General features: G+C 44.8%; 1 protein-coding gene across 1 annotated transcript in view; it reads left to right on the top strand.

Annotated features, from left to right (window-relative positions):
- The window catches only part of LOC141084725 (G-protein coupled receptor 22-like), a 204797-nt gene that overhangs the window by 999 nt on the left and 184276 nt on the right, over window positions 1–19522 (top strand). The gene's annotated exons all lie outside the window — the stretch shown is intronic.

Raw genomic sequence — 19522 nt, 5'->3', positions numbered from 1 at the left:
GCAGATGGTTTTAAGAAAATCTTCAGAGACGTTGCGTGACGCTTATAAACGCTTTTTGCTGCTCGGAATTCTTACCTTTCTGTGTATAACGTCCCATCAAAGCTGGGCTAAAACGCTGAGCATTAATATAAGGCCCCATTCACATCCGTTATTACACGTACCCATTGTAACCTATGGGGCAGCGACCATCTCCAGACATGTCCAGCTTTTTTTCCGGACGACCAGGGCCAATAAAAGTCTATGGTCCCATGTAAACACGCATAGCAAACGAATGACCTCCGTGTGTTGTCCGCGTGACACGTGCTGAAATAGAATGCAAAATAGAAATGTGCAAAGATAAGAGTTCAGCATACATTTTGCAAAGCCCCACATACTTTATAGAAAATTGATTGGTTTGGCGCTAAATTGCAAAAAGTTGCAAAGTTTTTGCACAAATGACAATTTTTTTCCAACTTTTGATACATAAAAAAAAAAATCATGTGCACTGAGCTCCCCCTAGTGGTGGCTGCCGGAAGCCTTAGTTCAGAAAACAGACCAAGGCTGTGTTACAAAGTGATGGTGGAAGTAAAGTAGTTGCTTGTTCGAGTCTTGCTGAGGGGGGGTCCTATGGTTTATGGCTCCATTTCCACATCTATTTGTTCCTCCATTTGCCCCATGTAAGAATGAGACCACATGATGCATAATGTTGTCCCCATGGGTGTGGATGACCTGACACCATGGTAAGTGTCATTGTGGCTTCTCCAAAACTGTCTACAAGACCACCAGAAAGATCTATCAATGGTTTCAGGACCAACTCTAAATGCAAACTGGCATCCACAAGGCATCTCTCACATTGCCCACTAGAGGGAGCTTGTTGCACATGTATGTATATTGGACTCAGTGACTTTTATATGAGTGTGGGGTGAGCTCCCTCTGGTGGCTGTTGTTAGAAAGGCAAACTTCTCAGTCTGTATGTGACTACTGTGCTAGCACTGGTAATAGGGGATACTCTGGTATTGTTAATGATCGTGTGGCCAAAACTTTTCCAAATTATGGAGGAAAAAAAATTCATAACTTATGTGAAAAATACAGAAAAAGCCAAGAGAGCTAGGAATTGGCTTTTTAAGCAAGAATATATATTAAACGAACAATAATATAGTGTAGTAAAGCCGGGTAGGACTGGGTTAAATCCAAGCACTGCTGGCTGGGTTAGATGCACTTGGCTAACTTTGACTTAGAACCAAGAAATGGGTTCACCCTGTGTCAGTCTGCTGAGTGAGCTGGTGAGTGACCAGCCAAAAAGTGAGCTGCAGTTGGAAGAGAGACAAGTCGGGATCTCTCTCTCTCTGAATGGTTCAGCTAGGAAAGCTGAGCAGTCTGTGTGTTGAAGCTGCAGCCTGTTCAGTGTGAACTGTGCCAGGAACAAAGACTGAAGGGGACACTTGTGCTCCCCCCAACAAATATATCTATATTCTAGGTTTTCCAATGGTCCTGGGGCGTAATAGGTGGTGCGCCAGTGCTGTTAATTGGGATGCTCCCGGGTATCAATAATTATTGGGATGCACACTGGGAACACTATTTATAGTGGGAACTCTCTGGCGCCGGGTATGGTCCTGGCTATGTTTTTAGCAGGAGTAAAAAATCTCTTGCAAAACTGGTAGAGATTTGTAAGCATGGCTAGAAATTGTATTATGGTCATTTCCAGTGGTTGGATCTTAGATGGTTTTATTTTAATGGTGTATTCGTCTTTAGGGATTTGTTGAAGCATTCCAGAGTTAAGACCACATAAAGTGATATTGGTCAGAATTTAAAAAAATTGGCCCGGTCACGAAGGGGTTAACGGTGTATTCGTCTTTATTCATGATACGTCCAGAGAATTTCTTGCTGCATGCGACTTCCAATTACTATTGTGAGTGCAGTACTCCCCTTGGCCACCAGTGGGAGCTAATTTGATGCACTTTTCCCTATAGTCCTATAAGTTCTTTATAAATTTTCTGTGAGTATTTTTTAATGTAAAACTCACAGTTTTACGTCTTTAATGGCGGAGCATTAGCGCGTTGCGTTCATGTTATTAGGCCATGAATTTTGCTGCGTTTTTAGTAACTGAAGCCTTTTATCGGCTGCCTCCTGCTTTACAGTAGTCACCCTGTGAGTATATTGTGCGGCGGGGGGGGCATAAAGCGCTGAGTAGGGAAGATGCCCCTGGTATAGTGCACAGCCGCCACCGGCCGCTCCCAACACGCCGTCTTGTCTAGTGTCACATATGGGCTGACAACTCTCATCATTCTAATGCAAGAGTAGTCTCCAAACAATGACGCAGAAAACCCGTGCAGCTTTCAGAACCTAGATCCCAGTATCCAGACCCCCCTGACCACCAGGGAGGTCATTGCATCATTGATAATGGCACTATATGGCGGTGTCACTAGACCCGGATTATTTAAAGGGACGCTCGTTTTGGACAACTCTTTTCCCGTTGAAGTGAATGAACATTTAAATCAACGAGACAGAGACAAAGTAACACGAGACTGCAGGATCCGACTACGTGAGTTTTCTTGTAGCCTGTCACCATGGAGGCGCATCGCTGCAGCTGCATACAGAAAACAATACGCTTTTAATCAAAGTGAATAAAAAGACAGACCTGCATATAAGGCTATGTTCACACGTTGCATTTTTGCTTCGGGCTTTTTTTTTTTCTGCAGGCAAAAAACCTGCTTGAAGCTGCTACAAAAAAAGATTTGTTGCGTTTTTGTTGTTCGGGGTTTTTTTTTTTTTTTTTTTGCTGCGTTTTTGTTGTCTCTCATGCACGCTGATAAAGTTTAGTGCCCCCCGACAAAAAAAAAAATTCATGATGCAACTTCCTTAAGGTTTTTGCACCATAACCCGATACCTACATTTTTCGCTGAGTTTTTGCACTTACTCATTGCTTTCTATGGGGTGAAAAAAAAAAATGCTGCAAATACACAGGAAAAAAAAAAACGCAGAAGTTTTCCAAATTGGTCACAAAAATAAAACCAAGCTGTGTGCATGAGATTTATGAAATCTGATGGACTCTGCTGGAAATTGTAAAAAGCAGCTTAAAATTTGCATTAAAAAAAAAGCAACGTGTGAACATAGCCTGATTCCTGCTGAATGTCTACATTCCCGGCTTACAGATCTCATCCCATGAATGTGACGCCTCCGTGCGCTTTCCATCTCCAGACGTGCCCCCGTTGTGAGATCGTGTGGACTCAAGATGACTTGTTACCGCTTATTGATAAAATCCATATCTCCGCTCCCCGCGACACTTGATGAACTTCAGTCACTAACTTTTTGCATCTACAGAGGTGATTATCTAATACATTGCATTAAAAGGGAAGACCTCATCCAATGGCTTGTTGATATAATATAATAGTTTCACACTCGTCATACTGAATGGATGAGAAGTTAGGACGTTTCTTGGAAGTTATTTTATCATAATTGTATTGAAATTTACATCAGTCTTTTGCAGTACCGCTTTCCACCACTGTTTGCTGCAAATATTTCCTATAGACACCTATACAATAGCGCCCCCAGCATATTTTTTTTTTTTTTATCAAAGCTGAGCCCATTTCCTATTTTTTTATTTTTTTTAAATTATAACAATCTTGTTACAAAAATTTCACACACACCCTCAGAAAAAAAAAATCCACGCAACATACAGAAAACCTTCTATTTATCTTTTGTTACAGAAAACAATTTTTTGGAGAATATTAAGTAGTCAGGATCCATTCTGATGGCTAAATCCATTGTAGCAGTGCGGAGTATTTCAGAAAATCACCAATCACCTCCCCCCTAAAAAATAACTTCTAGAGTGTGATCCTGATTTTTTTTTTAACCAAATTTGTGATCTAAATTTTTTTTTTGTTCTGTATAATGCTGTGTTGTGAAGACACAGCATTGTATCTAAATTAACCAGATGACTATTTTTTTAGCAAACCAAGAAGAATAGACTGTTATCTGTATGTTTTGAATTTGTGTTGGTCAGGAACACAGACTTTTGCTTGTGTAAGCCTGTAATATTGACATTTGATATAGCATATTGTGCTTTTATCCTTGATGACTAGTGATGTTTACTGATATGCTAATTATGCATTATTTAGACCTGATAGTTTGGTGACTTAAAAAACAGAGGAGGAAAAACTATGCAAATCACTTAAATTAATCACGTAATGCTACTTGATCTCATCTCCATTCTTACCCTTCATGTAAATACTGAATGAAAGACACTTGTTAAGTACAAAAAGAGGTTACCTGCCTCTATAGAGAGAGAAACGGAGAGAGGGAGACAGCCAGAGATTCTGCCAAGACATCCAAACATCCAAAGGACCAGAGACAGGACTGATGCCAATGCATCATGGCAGCATCACGACGGACACAGATCTATCTATTCTACAGGAAACAAGCTAGGGGACCTTGGCCCCGGTTGGAAGAATACAGATCTGCTCCATTGACAATTGCTGAACCATTGATACGTTTGGAGAAAGCCAAGATTGGGACCCACTGGTCGCCTGGCTCCATGGAGATGTTTGGATAAGCCAGGTTATGACCCTCAGGTCAACTGGCCTTGTGCCTCAATGGACTGTCATCTTCCTACATTTGTCATAACCTCCTCTCTGTGTGCATGCCACAGATGGGGTAGTTGACCCTGGGAGCTCTGATGTAACATCTGTCATTATCCTGGCGTGTCGATGGATGGGTGAGACTCTGTAATGTGCATCATCTTGGGGTATTTTGCTGGGACTGTTCTGGGACTGTTCTATGTGTTATTTGCCTGTTTTGTGGTTCAATAAAGCATTGCCGCACTGTTTTACCCTCACCCTGTGTTGCCTGAGTAGCATTATGCCCACGTTTAAGGGAGAGTGTGGCGCCCCTAGGGGTTCAGTCGCCACAGAGGTACTGCACCTCCTCCTGAGGTGTGGTACCCCACCATCCAGGTAAGGTGGAGACACCTGACCATACTCCAACACCTGCATCCCACACAATATAGTAGTGTAGCAAAGCACCTTTGGTGGCTCCCTGCTTGGAACACGAAGAGTGCTGGGAGGTGGGTGGAGCTTAGTCTGCACCAAAAGAGCGGGAAGAGTTTAGGATTTAGTCAGTCTGTCACAGGAGTCTGTGAGAGGAGATCCCCGGAGTGGGATGGATGAAGGAAGTGCTGCAGCAGACCTCAGTGACCTGGGTCCGCTGGCACAGGAAAGGGACATTGATGGAAAGCCTAACTCTCTCCGTAAGAAGGATTAGTACGGAACGTAAGGAGAGGAGGACTAAGGATTAGGGTTAGAGCAGAACCCTTCCCAAGTTCACAGCGCAAGGCCGAGGTCCGGTCCCCGAGGTTGTATGGATACTAATGGTTCTGCAGCAGACACCGGGGGAATAGAAGTTGTCACCACTTTATTCCCACACAAGACTTGGGGGCACAACAGCAACATGAGTGAGCTGGGACTAGGTAGTAAGGAGTCCCCGAAGCAGGCTACAGCTGCCTGCCGTACAAGTAGAGTTCATAGGAACATCTGACAGGAGGAACTCCAGTGTAACTCAGTACTGAGAGTACTTCACTATAGGCGCAAGAAGGGAGACGTTCAGAAAAGGAATATGTTGGCGGAGCTTTGGAAAGGAGTGCTTCATCTTGCCTGGGAGTTGGCTGAGCTCCGGACCTGGAGGACACGACACAGATGCGGGCACCTGTATGCGCAACAGACTGTGAGTAAAGCTTTGGAACTACATGCCCTGGTGTCCTCCGCTTATTCCTGCGCCAACCCACTCAGCACTGCTACATCTCTGTGCCTAACACTGCACCATCCACGTCTCCCCTCACCGTCACTTCACCTACTCTGCCCTGGGACGACAGCCCCACTTGTGGAGGGCTACACCATCATTGCTGCACCACACCATCTGTCCCAGAGGATCTGCTTGCAGCGTCGGCTTAACATCTCCCTTGCCGAACACCACAGGTGGCGTCACAACTCAAACCAGGGGAAGAGTCTTGAGGAGATCATTTGCATATTCCCAGTGCCTTCTGGGATAAGTGAAGAGTCTCCGCGAGCTCAACGATCACTGGGTTTTGGCCGTTGCAGCTGAAAAGAGGAAATCGGAGAAACCGCGCGCCGACAGGCGCGCGAATTTTGGCTCATCTTTCATCTTTTTAAGAAATCTCAAGATGGAAGAGGCCAGGAGCCATTTGGTGAGCTGCATTTCTTGCTACATGTTCACAGATTTACCAGTGGAAAAGCCAAACTTCACATGCCACAAATGCAAGCTTGTGTCCCTGTTGGAGGAAAAGTTGCAAAATCTCGAAGAGAGGTTAGCTACGTTGAAGATCATTAAGGAAGGTGAAGAGTTCTTAGACAGAGCAGAATTATCTCTTCATGTTACAGAAAGAGAAGAAATTCGAAGTGCACCTGAAGAAACAGAGGAATGGAGACATGTGACCCAGAGAAGCAGGAGGATCAGGAGGCAGTCAGCACCCATACTGCTCAGAAACCAGTACCAGGCTCTCACGCAGGAAAACGATGAAGAAATACATCAGGATAAGACTTTGCCAACAAACAGCAACCTTGTACGCCTTCAGAGTCCTCCTGGATGGAGAAAGAAAAATGTTGTGAAGAAGAAACGGAGAGTGGTGTCATGGGGGATTCCCTGCTGAGAGGAACAGAGGCCGCTATCTGCAGACCGGATATAACTTCAAGAGAAATGTGCTGTCTTCCAGGTGCAAAAATTAAAGATGTGTCTGACAGGATACCAGGACTCTTCAGACCTACAGATGACTACCCATTCCTGCTACTACATGTGGGGACAAATGACACCGCAAGAAACGACCTGGAAACCATCTGCAGAGACTTTGAAGACTTAGGCAAGAAAGTGAAAGAACTGGGAGCGCAGGTGGTCTTCTCTTCCATCCTCCCAGTGGATGGCCATGGAACAAGGAGGTGGAATAAGATTCTGCAGGTGAACAACTGGCTACGTCGATGGTGCCGTCAGCAACGATTTGGATTTCTGGATCACGGAGTGAACTACTTATACGATGGACTACTTGCTAGAGATGGGGTGCACCTTACGAAGACTGGAAAGCATGTATTTGGAAGTCGCCTTGCTACACTTGTAAGGAGAGCTTTAAACTAGAACAACATGGGAAGGGAAGCAAAAGACCAGAAAAAGCCATACACCTGACAAATGCTACTGAGAACTCTGCTATTAGAAGTGGAAAGGAAGAACAAAGACGAAAGAATCTAATTAATAAAAATATTGGAGAAAGAGAAACCAATCACAAACTAAAATGTTTCTATACTAATGCACAAAGCATGGGCAACAAACAAGGAGAATTGGAACTACTAACACAGGAAAAGAAATATGATGTCATTGGAATCACTGAAACTTGGTGGGACAATACACATGATTGGAATACAAGACTAGAAGGATACAACTTATTTGCAAGAAACAGACTTGATAAACGAGGAGGAGGTGTCGCATTGTATGTTAGAAATGCGTATATCTGCACAGAGATTGAAGCTTCAGAGACTGGGAGTTCTGTGGAAACTGTTTGGGTAAGAATACAAGGACAGAACAATGGAAAGGACACCATTGTAGGCATTTACTACAGGCCGCCTGTGCAAGCTGAAGATATGGATGAACTCTTTATGCATCAAATGGCCAAGTTCTCCAAAAAATATGACATAGTTGTCATGGGAGATTTCAACTATCCAGACATTTGTTGGGAATCTCTCTCAGGCAAAACTAACAGGTCAAGGAAATTCTTATCCTCTCTTGCTGACAACTTTATCTTCCAAAAGGTAAAGGAGAAAACAAGGGGAACTGCTACCTTGGATCTAATCCTTATAAACAGGGAGGAAATGGTTGAGGAGGTAAAAGTGGCTGGGACCCTAGGAGGTAGCGACCATGCTATTTTAGAATTTTGGATAACTAGAGGCGGAAGACCTGTGAAGACTCAGACGTCAAGGTTAGATTTCAGAAAGGCAGATTTTAAGGGATTCAGAAAGAGAATTGGAGGGATCCAATGGCTGGATATCCTTAAAGACAAAAATGTCCAGGAAGGATGGGAAATCTTGAAAAATGAAATTCTCAAAGCACAGTTGTTAACAATTCCGAAAAGAGGGAAGAATAGGAAGCATTTAAGGAAACCAGGATGGATGAACACAGAACTTAAGCACATGCTAAAAAGGAAGCAAAAAATGTTTATAAAATGGAAAGAAGGAGGCATATCTAAAGAAGAATATAATGCTGTCTGCAGAACCTGCAGGGCACAAATCAGATTATCTAAAGCTGAAAATGAATTGAGGCTTGCAAGAGATGTCAAAAGCAATAATAAAGGATTTTGGGGATATGTCAAAAGTAAAAGAAAAGTCAAAGATGCTATAGGATTTTTACAGGATGAAAATGATGAAATGGTAAGACAGGATGTTGAGAAGGCTGAACTTTTAAATTCCTATTTTGCATCTGTTTTCTCTCAGAAAGGAAATGTAACATCAACTGTTATTCACTGTCCTATTAAGGGAATAGAAGAATCCAGGATATCTATAAACAGAAAGATAGTGAGGAAACACTTAGCTAACCTAAATGTATTCAAGTCTCCAGGTCCAGATGAATTACACCCCAGAGTACTGAAGGAGATAGCAGAAGAAATTTTTGAACCCCTCTCCATAATCTTTGAAAATTCTTGGAGAACAGGAGAAGTGCCAGAAGACTGGAGAAGAGCAAATGTTGTTCCTATCTTCAAAAAGGGGAAGAAGGTGGACCCAGGCAACTATAGGCCGGTGAGTCTGACTTCTATACCAGGAAAGATCTTTGAACAAATTATTAAACAACATGTATGTCAATACCTGGATAAGAATGAAGTGATTAAACAGAGTCAGCATGGGTTTGTAACTAATAAGTCATGTCTGACTAATTTAATTTCCTTCTATGATGGTATTACTGATTGGGTGGATCAAGGAAATGCTGTAGATATAGTATATCTTGACTTCAGCAAAGCATTTGACAAAGTCTCTCATGCAATCCTTATTGAAAAAATGACTAAGTATGGAATGGACAAGGCAACTGTTAGGTGGATTCATAACTGGCTTAGTGATCGGACCCAAAGAGTGGTCGTAAATGGCTGCACATCCAGTTGGAAGAATGTCTCAAGTGGGGTACCACAGGGCTCTGTCCTGGGCCCTGTATTGTTCAACATCTTTATCAACGATTTAGATGAAGGAATTGAGGGTAAACTGATTAAATTTGCTGATGACACAAAGCTAGGAGGGATAGCTAATACTAGAGAAGAGAGAGAGAGGATTCAAAAAGATTTAAATAAACTGGAGAAGTGGGCAGCAACTAATAGAATGGTTTTTAACAGGGAGAAATGCAAAGTACTACATCTGGGCAATAAAAATGAAAAAAGCATATATAGAATGGGAGGAATAGGGCTAAGTGACAGCACATGTGAAAAAGACTTGGGTATACTAATAGATCACAGACTGAATATGAGTCAACAGTGTGATGCAGCAGCAAAAAAGGCAAATGCAATTCTAGGATGTATTAACAGAAGCATACAGTCTAGATCACGTGAAGTCATTATTTCCCTCTACTCCTCTTTGGTCAGACCTCATCTGGAATATTGTGTCCAATTTTGGGCACCACATTTTAAAAAAGACATCAACAAACTGGAGCAAGTTCAGAAAAGAGCGACCAGAATGGTGACCGGTCTGCAAACCCTGTCTTATGAGGAAAGGTTGCAGGATTTGGGAATGTTTAGTTTGCAAAAGAGAAGACTGAGAGGAGACTTAATAGCTGTCTACAAATATCTAAAGGGCTGTCACATTGTAGAAGGATCAACTTTATTCTCATTTGCACAAGGAAAGACTAGAAGCAATGGGATGAAGCTGAATGGGAGGAGACACAGATTAGATATTAGAAAAAACTTTTTGACAGTTAGAGTGATCAATGAGTGGAACAGGCTGCCACGAGAAGTGGTGAGTTCTCCTTCAATGGAAGTCTTCAAACAGAGGCTGGACAGACATCTAACTGGGATGATTTAGCGAATCCTGCTTTGAGCAGGGGGTTGGACCAGATGGCCCAGGAGGTCCCTTCCAACTCTACGATTCTATGATTCTATGATTTATTCACAAACTTTAATCATCACCCACAAGCTCGACATCCAGCTTTTACAATGGACGCCCAGGGCCACGGACCGGGTCACTGTCACTGTGACAACTCCCATTGAAACCAACGGGCCCGGCTCCGAGTACCCCACGGCCCTGGCGGGCGACCCAAGAGCGGGCGTTCGGTGGGAGGATCCCTGGGGCTCCGGCTAGCGGACCTGGGCACCCGCTGACCCCCCCCCCCCCCCCACACCACCTGCGTGTCTCCATATATTTGGACATTGTTTTCTAAATTAAGTGCTTAAAGGGATTTTCTATTTTAATTATTCCCTTTAATTAGTAGGATAGGCTGATCGTGTAATCTGTGGGTGAAGCTTAAAACAAGTGTTTCATTTCCCATAGGCGCCACTACCGGAGAACTGAGGTATTACACATTTTCCAATGAAAATAGTGGCCTGTACTTAACCCTCGCACACATGGAGTCCTCCAGAGCAAGAGACGCTCTTTGTAGCTGCTCCTAGATCTGCTCAATACATGGCGGTCCTGATCAGACCCCCGATATGATCCATTGATGCCCATAGCAGACAACAAGCTCCGAAATTGTACCAGTTTTTTAGATACAGTCCTGAAAAATCTGTCAACAAAAATGGACACTATAAACTCTGTGCGTCTTATGTGGTGTCACTTTCCGGTGTTAGACCTGGAGCTATCACTCTCATCATCTCCATAACTATGTCCTCCCAGTGAGTAACAGATATGTCTGGACGCCGCGTCCTCCACTGTATGTCACTACATCCCCTGATATATTCACAGAACACGAAGTAACTGATGGAAAGGAAGATTCACCCATCACAAGGAACGCGCAGGTTACTGATCAACCCTCCTCAGCTCATAACCAAAAAAGTAGCAGAAAGAAGTCTTCTAAAATCATTGTGAAAATCAAAACCTTTTATAATATATCAGTAAATTACATCCTGTATTATACTCCAGAGCTGCACTCACTATTCTGCTGGTGCAGTCACTGTGTACAAACATTATATTACTGATCCTGAGTTACATCCTGTATTATACTCCAGAGCTGCACTCAGTATTCTGCTGGTGCAGTCACTGCGTACATACATTACATTACTGATCCTGAGTTACATTCTGCATTATACCCCAGAGCTGCACTCACTATTCTGCTGGTGCAGTCACTGTGTACATACATTACATTACTGATCCTGAGTTACATTCTGCATTATACCCCAGAGCTGCACTCAGTATTCTGCTGGTGCAGTCACTGCGTACATACATTACATTACTGATCCTGAGTTACATCCTGTATTATACCCCAGAGCTGCACTCACTATTCTGCTGGTGCAGTCACTGTGTACATACATTACATTACTGATCCTGAGTTACATCTTGTATTATACCCCAGAGCTGCACTCACTATTCTGCTGGTGCAGTCACTGTGTACATCCATTACATTACTGAACCTCTACTGATCCTGAGTTACATTGTGCGGTCACTGTGTACTTACAGTGGGTTTGGAAAGTATTCAGACCCCTTTAACTTTTCACTGTTTCATTGCAGCCATTTGGTAAATTAAAAAAAGTTCATTTTTTTCTCCGTAATGTGCACTCTGCACCCCATCTTGACCGAAGAAAACCAGAAACACAGAAATTTTTGCAAATTACTTAAAAAAATAAAACTGAAATATCCCATGATCTTAAGTTTTCAGACCCTTTGCTCAGTATTGAGTAGACTCACCTTTTGAGCTAGTACAGCCATGAGTCTTCTTGGGAATGATGCCACAAGTTTTTCACCCCTGGATTTGGGGATCCTCTGCCGTTCTTCCTTGCAGATCCTCTCCAGTTCCGTCAGGTTGGATGTTGAATGTTGGTGGACAGCCATTTTCAGGTCTCTCCAGAGATGCTCCATTGGGTTTAGGTCAGGGCTCTAGCTGGGCCAGGCAAGAATGGTCACAGAGTTGTTCTGAAGCCACTCCTTTGCTATTTTAGCTGTGTGCTTAGGGTCATTGTCTTGTTGGAAGGTGAACCTTCGGCCAAGTCTGAGGTCCAGAGCACTCTGGAAGAGGTTTCCATCCAGGATATCTCTGTACTTGGCCGCATTCATGTTTCCTTCAGTTGCAACCAGTCGTCCTGTCCCTGCAGTTGAAAAACACCCCCATAACGTGATGCTGCCACCACCATGTTTCACTGTGAGGCTTGTACTGGGCAGGTGATGAGCAGTACCTGGTCTTCTCCACACATACTGCTTAGAATTATCACCAAAAAGCTCTATCTTCCTCACATCAGACAAGAGAATCTTATTTCTCATAGTCTGGGAGTCCTTCATGTGTTTTTTTAGAAAACTCTATGCAGGTTTTCATATGTCTGGCACTGAGGAGAGGCTTCCATCGGGCCACTCTGCCATCTGCCATAAAGGCCCGACTGGTGGAGGGCTGCAGTGATAGTTGACTTTGTGGAACGTTCTCCCATCTCCCTACTGCATCTGTGGAGCTCAGCCACAGTGATCTTGGGGCTCTTCTTTACCTCTTTCACCAAGGCTCTTCTACCACGACTGCTCAGTTTGGCTGGATGGCCAGGTCTAGGAAGACTTCTGGTGGTCCCAAACTTCCTCTATTTAAGGATTATGGAGGCCACTGTGCTCTTAGAACCTAGAGTACTGCAGAAATTCTTTTGTAACCTTGGCCAGATCTGTGCCTTGCCACAATTCTGTCTCTGAGCTCCTTGGCCAGTTCCTTTGACCTCATGATTCTCATTTGGTCTGACATGCACTGTGAGGTCTTATAGACAGGTGTGCGCCTTTACAAATCAAGTCCTATCAGTTTAATTAACCACAGCTGGACTCCAATGAAGGAGAAGAACCATCTCAAGGAGGATCACAAGGAAATGGATGGCATATGTAGGGAACTGGACTGACCTATGGACCTGTCTGAACCAGGAAAGTGAATGTAAAGATGTGCAGTAAATATACCTGACGAGAATTTGTATATGTGTGGGGAAACAGCTGGAATCAGGACGAGATGGTGTAGGACCGGGTTTTGGCCACTAGGGGGAGACAAAGAACAGCAGAAGGAGATGGTGCAGTACTGAGGTTTGGCCACTAGAGGGAGACAAAAGAAAGCAGGGAAAGGACTTAACAGCAGCTAATGCTTAAGAAACCGCATAGTCATGGTGGGCAGAGTTATGAGGACTCTAGAGGGGAATTCCCAGGGAGGGGAATAAAAACGGAGAGAGAGTTCCAGAAGGGAGCCAGTCCAGGAGGAGGAGTTAAGAGTAGGTAGAGACTGAAGAGGGAAGAGCTCCGGAAGGGACTGGAAGGAGAGACAGTCAGGGGGTGGCCCTGACAGGATAGCCGCAGGACAGAAGATGGCCGGGGGTACCAGACAGACGGACTCGGACAGGCGAAGCGCTGTGGTGGTAGGCCTAGGGCAGCCACAGCGATAGAACGGCGAGGGACGTTACTTTAGGAGACAGAAGGTGAAAGGGCCTGTGTGTACGGAAGCTGTCGTGCTGCTGTGGTCGTCAGGAGGACAGCCAATAAAGAGGACCTGTTGAACGTACACCAGTTTCTGTCTTCAGTCTGTTCACGGCAAAAAAGGGACCACCCCCCAGTCGGCTCCCGTTACTACACATGTGACTTAAATATGAGTGTCTGAGCAAAGGGTCTGAATACTTATGACCATGTGAGATTTCAGTTTTTCTTTTTTAATAAATTTGCAAAAATTTCAACATTTGTTTTTTTTTTTTTTTTCAGTCAAGATGGGGTGCAGAGCGTACATTAATGAGAAAAAATGAACTTATTTGAATTTACCAAATGGCTGCAATGAAACAAAGAGTGAAAAATGTAAAGGGGTGTGAATACTTTCCGACCCCACTGTACATTACATGTAATGAGCGAGCATGCTTGATTCGCGGCTGTTAGACAGGGATTTGCTAACAAACAGATAATCCTTGCATGTGTTGCATTGGTCTAACAGCCACGAATCATGCAGCCGCGGGGACTGGAACATATTACACGAGCCCCGGCGATTCTCTGATAACACCCGAGCTTGCTCGCTCATCGCTAATTCCATTACTTATCCTGTACTGATCCTCCATTATACTCCGGAGCTGCGCTCTCCTGGCTTCCTTGTAGCTCACAGACGAGGGGCAGTAACAGCTGCAGAGCAGCAGGAAGTTGATGACAGATTTGGCTCCTGTAAAGAGCACAATGATGAGGGTTGGAGGTGAAGCAGCTGGGTCCTTCGTGCCGGATTCCGCATCGTCACTAAATACTCCAAATTTTATGGAATCTTCGGGTTGATGCTCTGAGGTCTACAAGCTGCAGCCGCTGATACTTTGCGGAGGAGCTGTGAACCTCCCGGCCCCTTGGTGTCAGACATACAGGCAATGACAGAGACGCAGACACCGCTGCTCGTTCTTTACCCCGAGATGCGGATTAGCAGTTAAAAAAAAATATAAAAGAGAAAATCCCCAAAGACAAATCCCGATGAATTATTACGAGGTCAGTCAAGGCAAAGACATTTGGCTCCAGTCATTATAGACGCCACCTGAACAGCACTCAGTTAGCTCCATGAGAACCTCACACTGCCAGCAAAGCACACAAGAGCCGGAACATCTCACACGCCGCCCGCCTCTGATAAATGGCTGTCAGACATGGATGCTCTGTGCCATATATAATTCATCAGTTGTTCTTTACAGAGCTCCCTGTAACTATTCGGCTGCCAATCGTGTCGGCATTTCCCAAATCTCTACACATTCTGAATGGCATAGGATATGATCATGTGATCTCAGCTGTTTTTCCAATACAGAGCTCCAAATCCTCTGCACAAGCATAAAGAAAAATAATAAAATCCTAGCTTCTTGCAGCCACCACCAGAGGGAGCTAAAGAACTAACTGCGTACAGATCATGTATTCAACTTAATATTCATATAGTGAGCTCTTGCACTCCCTCTAGTGGTGGCTGCATGTTGTTAGTATTTTATCATTTCCATTTACGTCTATGCCGAAGATTTGACATTCTGTATCAGAAAACTGAAGCCTTAACCAATGTAAAGATATATTAAAAAATGAATTGGCGCAAATTTTTGCTCCATAATTGTTATTGGAATGGGGAACAATATAGGGCTGCTGTCAGGGCTCCTCCTTCTACCCAGCTGGCCAAAAGTTTGTAGAATTTGCCATAGAGTCAAGACTTGAGCTCTTTCATCTTCTGAGGTTCCAACGCCTTCAAATTGCATAGAGATGAAAAAATTGCAGATCTCGCCTTTCAGATGCTACAATTTGCTTTCTGAGAAATGAGAAATGTGAACATAACGGACCTTATATCCGGGGCCGACGCGGCATCTCTAGTTCTATTATTTTATCTCCAGGAAAGAAACAGCTGAACAGAGGCTTTAATTAATAAGCAAAGATACAATAAGGAGGGGGACCGGAAAAAAAAAAAAAATCTAATATATAAAGCTCAAGTGTGTGTATGTGTGTATGTATGTATGTGTGTGTGTATGTCCGGGATAGGCATCCGCAGCGTCGCAGCTACAGTCACAAAATTTGGCACAGTCGCACGTCTGGACCCCGAGAGCGTCATAGGCTATGTTGTGAGGCGAAATTTTAACCCCACGCGTTCCAATTCACCAAACAATTTTGCCCCTATCTACATAATGGGGAAAAAGTGTGTGTATCAAGCCCTGCCCCTCATTATGATGTCATAACGGTTGACTATGGGATGGAGGATGTGTGATGGGTATATGGGCTCGGGACTATGGGATGGAGGATATGTATGATGGGTATATGGGCACGGGACTATGGGATGGAGGATATGTATGATGGGTATATGGGCACGGGACTATGGGATGGAGGATATGTATGATGGGTATATGGGCTCGGGACTATGGGATGGAGGATATGTATGATGGGTATATGGGCACGGGACTATGGGATGGAGGATATGTATGATGGGTATATGGGCATGGGACTATGGGATGGAGGATGTGTGATGGGTATATGGGCATGGGACTATGGGATGGAGGATGTGTGATGGGTATATGGGCATGGGACTATGGGATGGAGGATATGTATGATGGGTATATGGGCTCGGGACTATGGGATGGAGGATATGTATGATGGGTATATGGGCACGGGACTATGGGATGGAGGATATGTATGATGGGTATATGGGCTCGGGACTATGGGATGGAGGATATGTATGATGGGTATATGGGCACGGGACTATGGGATGGAGGATATGTATGATGGGTATATGGGCACGGGACTATGGGATGGAGGATGTGTGATGGGTATATGGGCATGGGACTATGGGATGGAGGATATGTATGATGGGTATATGGGCACGGGACTATGGGATGGAGGATATGTATGATGGGTATATGGGCACGGGACTATGGGATGGAGGATGTGTGATGGGTATATGGGCATGGGACTATGGGATGGAGGATGTGTGATGGGTATATGGGCATGGGACTATGGGATGGAGGATATGTATGATGGGTATATGGGCACGGGACTATGGGATGGAGGATGTGTGATGGGTATATGGGCACGGGACTATGGGATGGAGGATGTGTGATGGGTATATGGGCATGGGACTATGGGATGGAGGATGTGTGATGGGTATATGGGCATGGGACTATGGGATGGAGGATGTGTGATGGGTATATGGGCACGGGACTATGGGATGGAGGATGTGTGATGGGTATATGGGCACGGGACTATGGGATGGAGGATATGTATGATGGGTATATGGGCATGGGACTATGGGATGGCGGATATGTATGATGGGTATATGGGCACGGGACTATGGGATGGAGGATATGTATGATGGGTATATGGGCATGGGACTATGGGATGGAGGATGTGTGATGGGTATATGGGCACTCGACTATGGGAAGGCAAATTTGTATGATGGGTATATGGGCACGGGACTATGGGATGGCGGATATGTATGATGGGTATATGGGCACTCGACTATGGGAAGGCGGATATGTATGATGGGTATATGGGCACGGGACTATGGGATGGAGGATGTGTGATGGGTATATGGGCATGGGACTATGGGATGGAGGATGTGTGATGGGTATATGGGCATGGGACTATGGGATGGAGGATATGTATGATGGGTATATGGGCACGGGACTATGGGATGGAGGATGTGTGATGGGTATATGGGCATGGGACTATGGGATGGAGGATATGTATGATGGGTATATGGGCACGGGACTATGGGATGGAGGATGTGTGATGGGTATATGGGCACGGGACTATGGGATGGAGGATATGTATGATGGGTATATGGGCACGGGACTATGGGATGGAGGATATGTATGATGGGTATATGGGCATGGGACTATGGGATGGCGGATATGTATGATGGGTATATGGGCACGGGACTATGGGATGGAGGATATGTATGATGGGTATATGGGCATGGGACTATGGGATGGAGGATGTGTGATGGGTATATGGGCACTCGACTATGGGAAGGCAAATTTGTATGATGGGTATATGGGCACGGGACTATGGGATGGCGGATATGTATGATGGGTATATGGGCACTCGACTATGGGAAGGCGGATATGTATGATGGGTATATGGGCACGGGATTATGGGATGGAGGATGTGTGATGGGTATATGGGCATGGGACTATGGGATGGAGGATATGTATGATGGGTATATGGGCACGGGACTATGGGATGGAGGATGTGTGATGGGTATATGGGCTCGGGACTATGGGATGGAGGATATGTATGATGGGTATATGGGCACTCGACTATGGGAAGGCGGATATGTATGATGGGTATATGGGCACGGGACTATGGGATGGAGGATGTGTGATGGGTACATGGGCATGGGACTATGGGATGGAGGATATGTATGATGGGTATATGGGCACGGGACTATGGGATGGAGGATGTGTGATGGGTATATGGGCATGGGACTATGGGATGGAGGATATGTATGATGGGTATATGGGCACGGGACTATGGGATGGAGGATGTGTGATGGGTATATGGGCATGGGACTATGGGATGGAGGATATGTATGATGGGTATATGGGCACGGGACTATGGGATGGAGGATGTGTGATGGGTATATGGGCATGGGACTATGGGATGGAGGATATGTATGATGGGTATATGGGCACGGGACTATGGGATGGAGGATATGTATGATGGGTATATGGGCATGGGACTATGGGATGGCGGATATGTATGATGGGTATATGGGCATGGGACTATGGGATGGCGGATATGTATGATGGGTATATGGGCACGGGACTATGGGATGGAGGATATGTATGATGGGTATATGGGCATGGGACTATGGGATGGCGGATATGTATGATGGGTATATGGGCACTCGACTATGGGATGGAGGATATGTATGATGGGTATATGGGCACGGGACTATGGGATGGAGGATGTGTGATGGGTATATGGGCATGGGACTATGGGATGGAGGATATGTATGATGGGTATATGGGCACGGGACTATGGGATGGAGGATATGTATGATGGGTATATGGGCATGGGACTATGGGATGGCGGATATGTATGATGGGTATATGGGCATGGGACTATGGGATGGCGGATATGTATGATGGGTATATGGGCACGGGACTATGGGATGGAGGATATGTATGATGGGTATATGGGCATGGGACTATGGGATGGCGGATATGTATGATGGGTATATGGGCACTCGACTATGGGAAGGCAAATATGTATGATGGGTATATGGGCATGGGACTATGGGATGGCGGATATGTATGATGGGTATATGGGCACTCGACTATGGGAAGGCAAATATGTATGATGGGTATATGGGCATGGGACTATGGGATGGAGGATGTGAGATGGGTATATGGGCACTCGACTATGGGATGGAGGATATGTATGATGGGTATATGGGCACGGGCCTATGGGATCGTGGATATGTATGATGGGTATATGAGCACGGGACTATGGGATGGAGGATGTGTGATGGGTATATGGGCACAGGACTATGGGATGGCGGATATATATGTTGGGTATATGGGCACGGGACTATGGGATGGAGGATAAATATAGTTTGTTATAACTAACCACAGTTAGTTACTATGCCCGGGCAGCGCCGGACTCTCCAGCTAGTGTATGTATTATATATATATATATATATATACACTCACTGGCCACTTTATTAGGTACACCTGTCCAACTGTGTGTTAAGACTTAATTTCTAATCAGCCAATCACATGGCGGCAACTCAGTGCATTTAGGCATGTAGACATGGTCAAGACAATCTCCTGCAGTTCAAACCGAGCATCAGTATGGGGAAGAAAGGTGATTTGAGTGCCTTTGAACGTGGCATGATTGTTGGTGCCAGAAGGGCTGGTCTGAGAATTTCAGAAACTGCTGATCTA

The sequence above is a fragment of the Dendrobates tinctorius genome, unplaced genomic scaffold (genome assembly GCF_039654945.1).
Source record: "Dendrobates tinctorius isolate UK_male_01 unplaced genomic scaffold, ASM3965494v1 ptg000027l, whole genome shotgun sequence".
Lineage (NCBI taxonomy): Eukaryota > Metazoa > Chordata > Amphibia > Anura > Dendrobatidae > Dendrobates > Dendrobates tinctorius.
Note: the sequence above shows the minus strand (reverse complement) of the source record. Positions and strands in the feature narration are given on the sequence as shown.